General features: G+C 40.3%; 1 long non-coding RNA gene across 1 annotated transcript in view; it reads right to left on the bottom strand.

Annotated features, from left to right (window-relative positions):
- Window positions 1-4,941: 4,941 nt before the first annotated feature.
- The window catches only part of LOC137451442 (uncharacterized), a 31,184-nt gene continuing 27,418 nt past the window's right edge, over window positions 4,942-8,707 (bottom strand). The window contains exon 5 of the long non-coding RNA XR_010989830.1: window positions 4,942-5,119. This is a non-coding gene — a long non-coding RNA (uncharacterized lncRNA). The remainder of the gene's footprint in view (window positions 5,120-8,707) is intronic.

Here is an 8,707-nt window from a genome sequence, read left to right as displayed (position 1 = left end):
TTGGATGTGTTAGGTAATATACAAAATTTGATACGGTCATTTAACAATAATTATTCATGAAAACTTGGGCTCCTCAGTGTATAAGAAAGTTTAGTCTGTTTAGAACAGGAAAGATTTTGACGATCATCTTCCACCTCCAGTTATGGAAGACACAATAAATAGTAACACTTAAACAAGGATATAAACCCTGTCTTCTTTACTAAAAATACAGTGTTGTTTTTTCCCATGAGCAGTGGGAAGAGTAAACTAGAACAAGTGAAAGAGTAAAACAAATCAATAAATATGAAGACTTGATACAAAACAGAATGAAAAATTAATAGAATGAATTGACTCAAATGATACCAGTTTGTAAGTGAGGAAGACTCTGACATATAGAAAAATATTGCTAATCATTGAGAAAACTAATTAGATTAAGTAGTCCAAGACTTACTAGCAATGTATGACAAGCAGTCATATGGAATCATCCACAGAGTCATACAGTTTCCCTTAGAAAATTGACAGCAGGAAAGTTTCTGGACAGTGAGATGATAAACACAGCCAAAGGAAAGAAAAAGATTCTGTTCATATTTTAGAACTGCAGACAGCTAATAACAACTTTTGGGGCTTGTAGAGGAAAAATCATATAAAACATAAGAAAATAGTCAAATATTTACCAGTGATGTGACAGAACTTAACAAAGTTGACATCAAATCCCAGATAGAATTCTTTTTTGTAGACTTGTATTAGTTCAACAATTGTTAGAATTAAAACTCATTTAAATGAAGAATTATTTATATAAACAGGATAAATATTTTAATGATCTGGGGCTCCTTTTCTAATAATAAATGAGCAATATATTTAAGGAATTTGAAATATTATTAATAATTTAATAGTTTAGGGTTGTTTTTTTTATATTTTGTATTACAGAAGAAAATAATTGAAACCCTATTCTTTAAAGAGTACTTTAGGTCATGTGTGTGGTTTCTGACCAGTGCTAGTACTTGTCAGTGCAAAATGTTCCTGGGTAGGACTTCAAACATCTCATAAATTCTAATGCTCTATTATCATGACTGCACTGTGGTAGTGAGGAAAAGTTCAATTCTCCCCCCACACACAAACCACAGCTAACTCAGTCAGAGAAGCAAAATGGATAAGGCTGTATTTTTGCAAGCAGAAAGAAATGCAATGAACATATTCAAAATATACAGCATTTATAGTATATACAAAAATATACAGCAAGAACATCACACAGAAAACTCCCTCCTGATGGAGGAGGGTTCCCCCCCAAAACCCCCTTTCCCCCCCCCCTTCCTCCTTTTTTCCTAAAAAGGATTAGAGAGAAAATGGATATTAAAGGAAATTCTGTTAGTTCAAAGCAGATGTTAAGGAGAAAAAGTTAGTTTTCTTATCTCATTAGTCCAAGGTCAGCTCCGGCAAGAAGAGAACAAAGACAGCAGCTGTCCAGACTGACTGAGACTGAAACTAAGAGTAAAACCTTAAAGTTACATTCCTACTGATATACCAATTAAATTAATTTGGAATTATCTTTGTTTTCCTTTTTACACCAAAACATTCAGCTAGAGTGGTCAGTAGCTGTCATTTCTTAAAGGCACAGCCTAAAACCGTCACACTGCACCCATCATTACCTCAATTTGTAGCAATCCTGATAGTTTAAACTCAAGTTTTTGCTGCTAGTTAGCCTTGTAAATTTGGCCTGCCACTGAAAAGATCAAGATTAAAAAGAGCTATGTATCTGCTGTGAAAAGATTAAGGAACCTGTTACTCCATCTGTAATAGTACATGGGTTCTACAGCAAAGAAATCTACAAATCTGGGAAAACCGTCTATCTGCTCCAGCAGCTGACTCAGTGAATCATTAAAGTGGCTCATATAAGCTCCAGGATTTCAGAGTTCCTTTTGGTTATATATTGTCTCAACATGTTCTAGAAAAATGCAGAACTCCTCTGTTTCAGTCTGTATTGGGAAAATGCATAAATAAATGTTTTCTTTAGCACTCTTCATCCTAACAATTTTGCTTAACTTGGAAATAGTTAAAAAAAAGATGTGTCACAAAAACTGAGTATACAATGCAAAATATTTTGGATCAGAATATGCTTCTGTATCAAAGTGTCGAAGATGTTCAAGTGTGGGTTGAAAACTTCCAATCAGTTCCAGACACAGTGTCTGTGCCTCATATTCAGCATTAATTGGAGAATAACTGCAGAATACCAGTATATATATCAATTTACCCAGGCTGCCACAAGTGTATACAGCCATTCTCCCCCTCTTGACTGAGACTATAAAAGGATTTCCAAGCTAAAGATAGAATAGAATAGAATAGAATAGAATAGAATAGAATAGAATAGAATAGAATAGAATAGAATAGAATAGACCAGGTTGGAAGAGACCTTCTAGATCATCGTGTCCAACCCATCATCCAACACCACCTAATCAACTAAACCATGCAAACAAGCACCCTATCAAATCTCCCCCTGAACACCTCCAGTGATGGTGACTCCACCACCTTCTCGGGCAGCCCATTACAATTATAAGAATATCCCAAAGAGTAGGAAATCGAGAAAGGGAGCCAGGAGACCTGCATGGTTAAGTAGGGAACTGCTGAGCAAAATCAAGTGGAAGAAGAGAGTCAACAGATTATGGCCACTTGGTAGGGGTATAAGACTGTTGTCAGAGGATGTAGGGAAGCTACTAGGAAGGCTAAGACCTCGTTGGAACTCAACCTTGCAAAGCAGGTCAAGGACAACTGGAAGGGCTTCTTCAAATACACTGCAGGAAAAACTAACACTAGAGGCAAAGTAGGCCCACTGCTGAATGAGGTAGGTGCCTTGGGGACAGGACACAAAGAAGGCAGAGTTACTAAATGCCTTCATCTTCATCTATACTGCTGGAGAATGTCTTCAGGAGCCTCAGACTCCTGAGGTCCCAGAGGAAGACATGGAAAAGAAGGAGTTTTCCTTAGTTGATGAGGACTGGGTTAGGGAACAGTAAAGTAATCTGGACATCCATAAACCCATGGGTCCTGATGGGATGCACCTATGGGTGCTGAGGGAGCTGGCAGAGATCATTGCCAGACCACTCTCCACTATCTTTGGTAAGTCATGGCAGACAGGAGAGGTGCTGAGGGCTGGAGGTACATGTCACTCCAATCTTCAAAAAGGGTAAGAAGGAGGACCCAAGTAACTATAGACCAGTCAGCCTCACCTCCATCCCTTGAAAAGTAATGGAACAACTTACCCTCAGCACTGTCCTTAGGCACATCAAGGACAAGAGGGTCATTAGGAGTAGTCAGCATGGTTTTACCAATGGGAAGTCATGTCTGACCAACCTGATAGCCTTTTATGGGGATATAATCAGGTGGATAGATGATGGTAGAGCAGTGGATGTGGTTCATCTTGATTTCAGTAAGGCATTTGACACCATCTTCCACAGCATCCTTGAATCTGAGCTGAGGCAGTGTGGTCTGGATGATGAGGTAGTGAGGTGGATTGAGAACTGGGTGAAGGAAAGAAGTCAAAGGGCTGTGGTCAATGGGACAGAGTCTAGTTGGAGGCCTGTATCTAGTGGAGTCCCTCAGGGGTCAGTACTGGGACCAGTACTATTCAATATATTCATCAATGACCTTGATGAGGGCAGAGAGTGCACTGTCAGGAAGTTCACTGATGACACCAAGCTGGGTGGAGTGGCTGACACACCAGATGGTGGTACCCCATTCAGTGAGACTTAGGCTGGAGAGCTGGGCAGACAGAAATCAAATTAAATTCAACAAGGGCAAGTGTAGAGTCTTGCATCCGAGAAAGAACAACCCCAGATACCAGCATAGATTGGGGACTGACCTGTAAGAGAGCAATGAAGGGGAAAGGGACCTGGGGGTCCCAGTGGATGGAATGTTGACCATGAGCCAGCAATGTGCTCTTGTAGCCAAGAAGGCCAATGCCATTCTGGGGTGTATTAGAAGGGCTGTGGTCAATAGGTTAAGAGAAGTTCTCCTCCCCCTCTACTCTGCCTGGGTGAGGCCGCATATGGAATCTTGAGTCCAGCTCTGGGCCCCTCAGTTCATGAAGGACAGGGAACTGCTTGAGAGAGTCCAGCACAGAGCCACAAAAATGGTTAGGGAAATGGAACACCTCCCTTATGAGGAGAGACTGAGGGATCTGGGGCTCTTTAGCTTGGAGAAAAGGAGTGACCTCACTAACGTTTATAAGTATGTAAAAGGTGAGTGCCAAGAAGAAAGTCAGGTTCTTCTCGGTGATGCCCAATAACAGGACAAGGCACAATGGGTAGAAGTTGAGGCACAGGAAGTTTCAAGTAAATATGAGGAAAAAATTTTTCACTGTGAGAGCGACAGAACACTGGAACAGGCTGCCTGGGGGCATTGTGGAGTCTCTCTCTCTGGAGATATTCATGACCTGCCTGGATGTGGACCTGTGTGACCTGATATAGGTGATCCTGCTTTGGCAGAGGGGTTGGACAGGATGATCTTTCAAGGTCCTTCCAGATCCTTCCAGCTCCTAACATTCTGTAATTCTGTGCTTTTGCATCAAAAATTTCTTACATCAGTACCAAAACCATTATCACAAGCCATTCCAGCTCTGACCTCAGTGTTAATATGTTCAGTGCTGGATACCCAGAGCATAGACATCCCCAGCTATTCATTTGAATGGGCTGCCCAGGGAGGTGGAAGAGACTGGATGGGGTGCTTGGTGCCATGGTTGAGTTGATTAGATAGTATTGGATGATAGGTTGGACTCAATAATCTCAAAGGTATTTTTCAACCTCGTCTATTCTATGAGTAGAATAGAATAGAATAAACCAAACCAGGTTGGAAGAGACCTTCAAGATCATCGTGTCCAACCCATCAACCAATCCAACCCACCCAAACAGCTAACCCATGGCACCAAGTACCCCATCAAGTCTCCTCCTGAACACTTTCAATGATGGCGACTCCACCACCTCCCCGGGCAGCCCATTCCATAGACTAGTCTAGTCTAGTCTAGTCTAGTCTAAAGAACCTGTGGAACAGATTTGTTAGGATTAAAAAAGATTGTGAATATGGAGTGTGGCACCTACATATTAGTGAATGCAGTGACCTTTTTTTCTTCTTTTTTTCTTTTAGTGGTAACCTGTGAAAGGAAAAAACTGGGCCAGAATTCAGTGAGGAAAACTAATGGAAAAAATGCATGGCAAAATGAACAGACTGTCTGTCTTCCTTGATTAATTAATTGTAATTTAGTCTGATGTGCAAAAAAAGGTAACTATAAAAGCATGGCTCTTCTATATATCTAAATGCTACTGTAAAAATATCATTAAAGAATCTTTTAGTGATGTTGTATTATGTCTCATAATTGAAGTGATCGTTACTCTACAATGCATCTACTGTGCTAGTACACATTAAGCAAACATTAGCAAACCCAAAAAACATTTCAGTGCCAATTATTTTCTTCTATAGTGTATCTTGCAACCCAATATCAGTACTGACTGCATTTCAAATTTTCACTAGCCCTGGAAGATGTCATAAGAATTTTCCAGTTTGGTGAAGGTTTCACACCATTTCATCCCCCAACACCATACCTCAGTAGAAGTGCCCTTGTTTTTGGTAACCCATTGCTGCAGGTGAAAATCCCCAAACATCTTTTCCAAAATAATGCCACTGCTGACCTTGACTACATCTCTTCCATACACCAGTTTCTGCTCATGCATTCCACCTAGGAAAGGCATCTTTTGTCTAATGAAGCTTCTTTCCCAGCACACAGTCTTCTCCAATTTACTTTCATAGGAACCTCTCTCTGTACTATAACCTCTACATAGCCGAGGAGTACATCAGTGTTGCCAAAATATTTTGGATGTATCAGCTGCTTCTGTGTGTAGCACTAGCTCCATCTCACTCCTGCTGGTACTCCTTCTGTCTTCTGTGTAGGTTATCCTGTAATGATCAGTTGTTCCCTTCTCCTTCTCATTTTAACTCCACCTGATAATAAGCGCTCCTTAATGGCACTGAAATTGCCTTCATTTAAAGAAAAGATGTAATTTTTATTTAATAAACACCAGTTGGAGCACAGACCAAGCTTATTCCACTGGAAGAAGCTCATTAGCTTCATGGAATTATTTACAGGCACAAATTATAGTCATCACTACTTAAAAATGGATGGTCAGGTTGCACCCCAAAAGCATCAACCCTATTAATGTGAACCATGCTAGTAAAATAATATATCCAGTTTGTGGCCCTTGTTGTAGTCTCTCCATTCCACATTACCTTTCTGGCTAACAAAACTGCTGTACTACTCTTAGATGTTTTGCTTACAAAAGTATTTCAGAAACTCAGCACTAACAGCTTCTTATCTTCTCACTTCCCTTGACAAAAAATGTGTGCAGAGAAGAGCATTTGGTAAAGAAGTAATCTTTCCAGTGTGTTTTACATTAAGGAGAGTCAGGCTGGTGAAATAATAGCTGCTCTTTTATCTCTGAATATGGAGAACCAAGAGAAAAGATGACTTTTAAAAATTTTCAATCCTTGAAATGGTATATAGAAAAACTGCTGAAATTAGAAGATTGGAGAAGTGATTCTCTGCCTTCTAACTTGAAGGAGTCAGTGGAAGTCTGAAACTAGATTTAAGGCCCCCAAATTATATTACATGGGTAATAGCATAACAAGATATTTAAAGAAAACTGTATATAAGACAGCAGAAAACAAAATCAGCTATTATCTTCTATGATAATATTTAAGGAAAATATTCCCCTTAATTAAAATACAAAACTCATGTTTGACATGCACTTACAAAAATTTCTCCAGAAAATTTCTTGGTAAAAATGTCCAAATACTATTTTAGACAAAAATATTAAGCTTTGTGGTGGTTGGTTGACCTTGGCTGGCTGTCAGGTGTCCATCTAGCTGCTCTTCTAGTTCCCCTTCTCAGCAGAACAGGGGAGAAACTAAGATGAAAAAACTCATGGGTTGGGATAAAGACAAGGAGATCATTCACCAAATATCATTCCAGATAAAGTAGGCTTAATTTGGTCAAGATTAATTTAATGTACAAGATTAATTTAATGTAACCCTTGAATGGCAACCTGGCCTGCATCAGAAACAGTGTGGCCAGCAGGAGCAGGGAAGTCATTGTGCCCCTGGACTCAGCACTGGTTGGGCCACACCTTAATTACTGTGTCCAGTTCTGGGTCACTCAATTTAAGGAGGACATTGAGACCCTTGAATGTGTCCAGAGCAGGGCAATGAGGCTGTGAGAGGCCTCAAGCACAAGCCCTCTGAGGAGAGACTGAGGGAGATGGGATTGTTTAGCCTGGAGAAGAGGAGGCTCAGGGGAGACCTTATTGCTGTCTACAACTCCCTGAAGGGAGATTGTAGCCAGGTGAGTGTTGGTCTCTTCTCCCAGGCAACCATCACCAGAACAAGAGGACACAGTCTCAAGCTGCACCAGGGGACGTTTAGGCTCGAAGCAAGGAGTAAGTTGTTCACAGAAAGAGTAATTGGCCATTGGAATAGGCTGCCCAGGGATGTGGTAGAGTCACTGTCCCTGGAGGTGTTCAAAAAAGATTGGATGTGGCACTTGAAGCCATGGTTTAGTTAGTCATGAGGTGTTAGGTATTAGGTAAAAGGATGGACTTGATGATCTCTGAGGTCTTTTCCAACCTTATTGATTCTATGATTCTATGACAACCAATACATTAATTCACATATAGAACAATTTTGTTTTAATTTAGTTTAGTTATAAAATGTAACAAATTAACAGGAGACTGGCTTTGTCCTCCTGTATGCTGTGATCATGAAATCTCATCAATTTAATTGAAACAGACATTTTCTCACAAATTCAATTGATTTGGATGAAATCCCATTTCTCCGTGAAATACTTTTCTTATTGCAAAGTATCAACCAGCCAATTATTAATAATGTTTTAAGCCAACCTCAGCAGGCTAACTAAGCTTCTTTAATAACAGGAAAGGTTTAGAAAACAATCTGCCATGGAAGTCTTAAATTCAAATTGAATTAAAAACAAATCATGCCAATTTTAATATTTAAATGCAACCAAGAAAGACACTTAGCAATGTTAGTCTCTCCCATAGCAGATTCAGTGATTGTACCCTACCTAAAACACTAAAGTATTATATAAGAACATTTTCTCCATTGTTCAGAGAAAGCTGGGTGCTAGGGTGTCCTCTTTGATGATACTACTGGAGGAAGACAAAAAATTAGATAAGCCCTGGATTTGAGGTTCTGAAGGTAACAACAACTGGGCTTTTTGTGCAACAGTATTTCTCACTGTGTCCCCTGTCTCAGTAGATTACACCCTTATGCAAACACCTTGAACAGGTAGATAGAATACGAAATACAGAATCAGCCAGGCTGGAAAAGAACTTTGAGATCACCAAGTCAAACCCATCACCCAACACCATCCAATCAACTAAACCATGGCACCAAGTGCCTCATTCAGATTCTTCCTAAACACTTCCAGGGATGGTAACTCAACCACCTCTCTGGGCAGCCTACTCCAATGGCCAATCACTCTTTCTGTGAAGAATTGCATCTTAACATCCAGCCTAAACCTCCCCTGGTGCAGCTTGAGACTGTGTCCTCTTGTTCTGGTGCTGGTCGCCTGGAAGAAGAGACCAACCCCCACCTGGCTACAACCTCCCTTCAGGGAGCTGTAGATGGCAATAAGGTCTTCCCTGAGCCTCACCTTCTCCAGGCTAAACAACCG

Source organism: Melanerpes formicivorus, unplaced genomic scaffold, assembly GCF_026170545.1.
Source record: "Melanerpes formicivorus ecotype bairdi unplaced genomic scaffold, bMelFor1.0.p_v2 SCAF_44, whole genome shotgun sequence".
Taxonomy (NCBI): domain Eukaryota; kingdom Metazoa; phylum Chordata; class Aves; order Piciformes; family Picidae; genus Melanerpes; species Melanerpes formicivorus.
The sequence above is the reverse complement of the archived record's forward strand: the minus strand, read 5'-3'. Positions and strand labels throughout refer to the sequence as shown.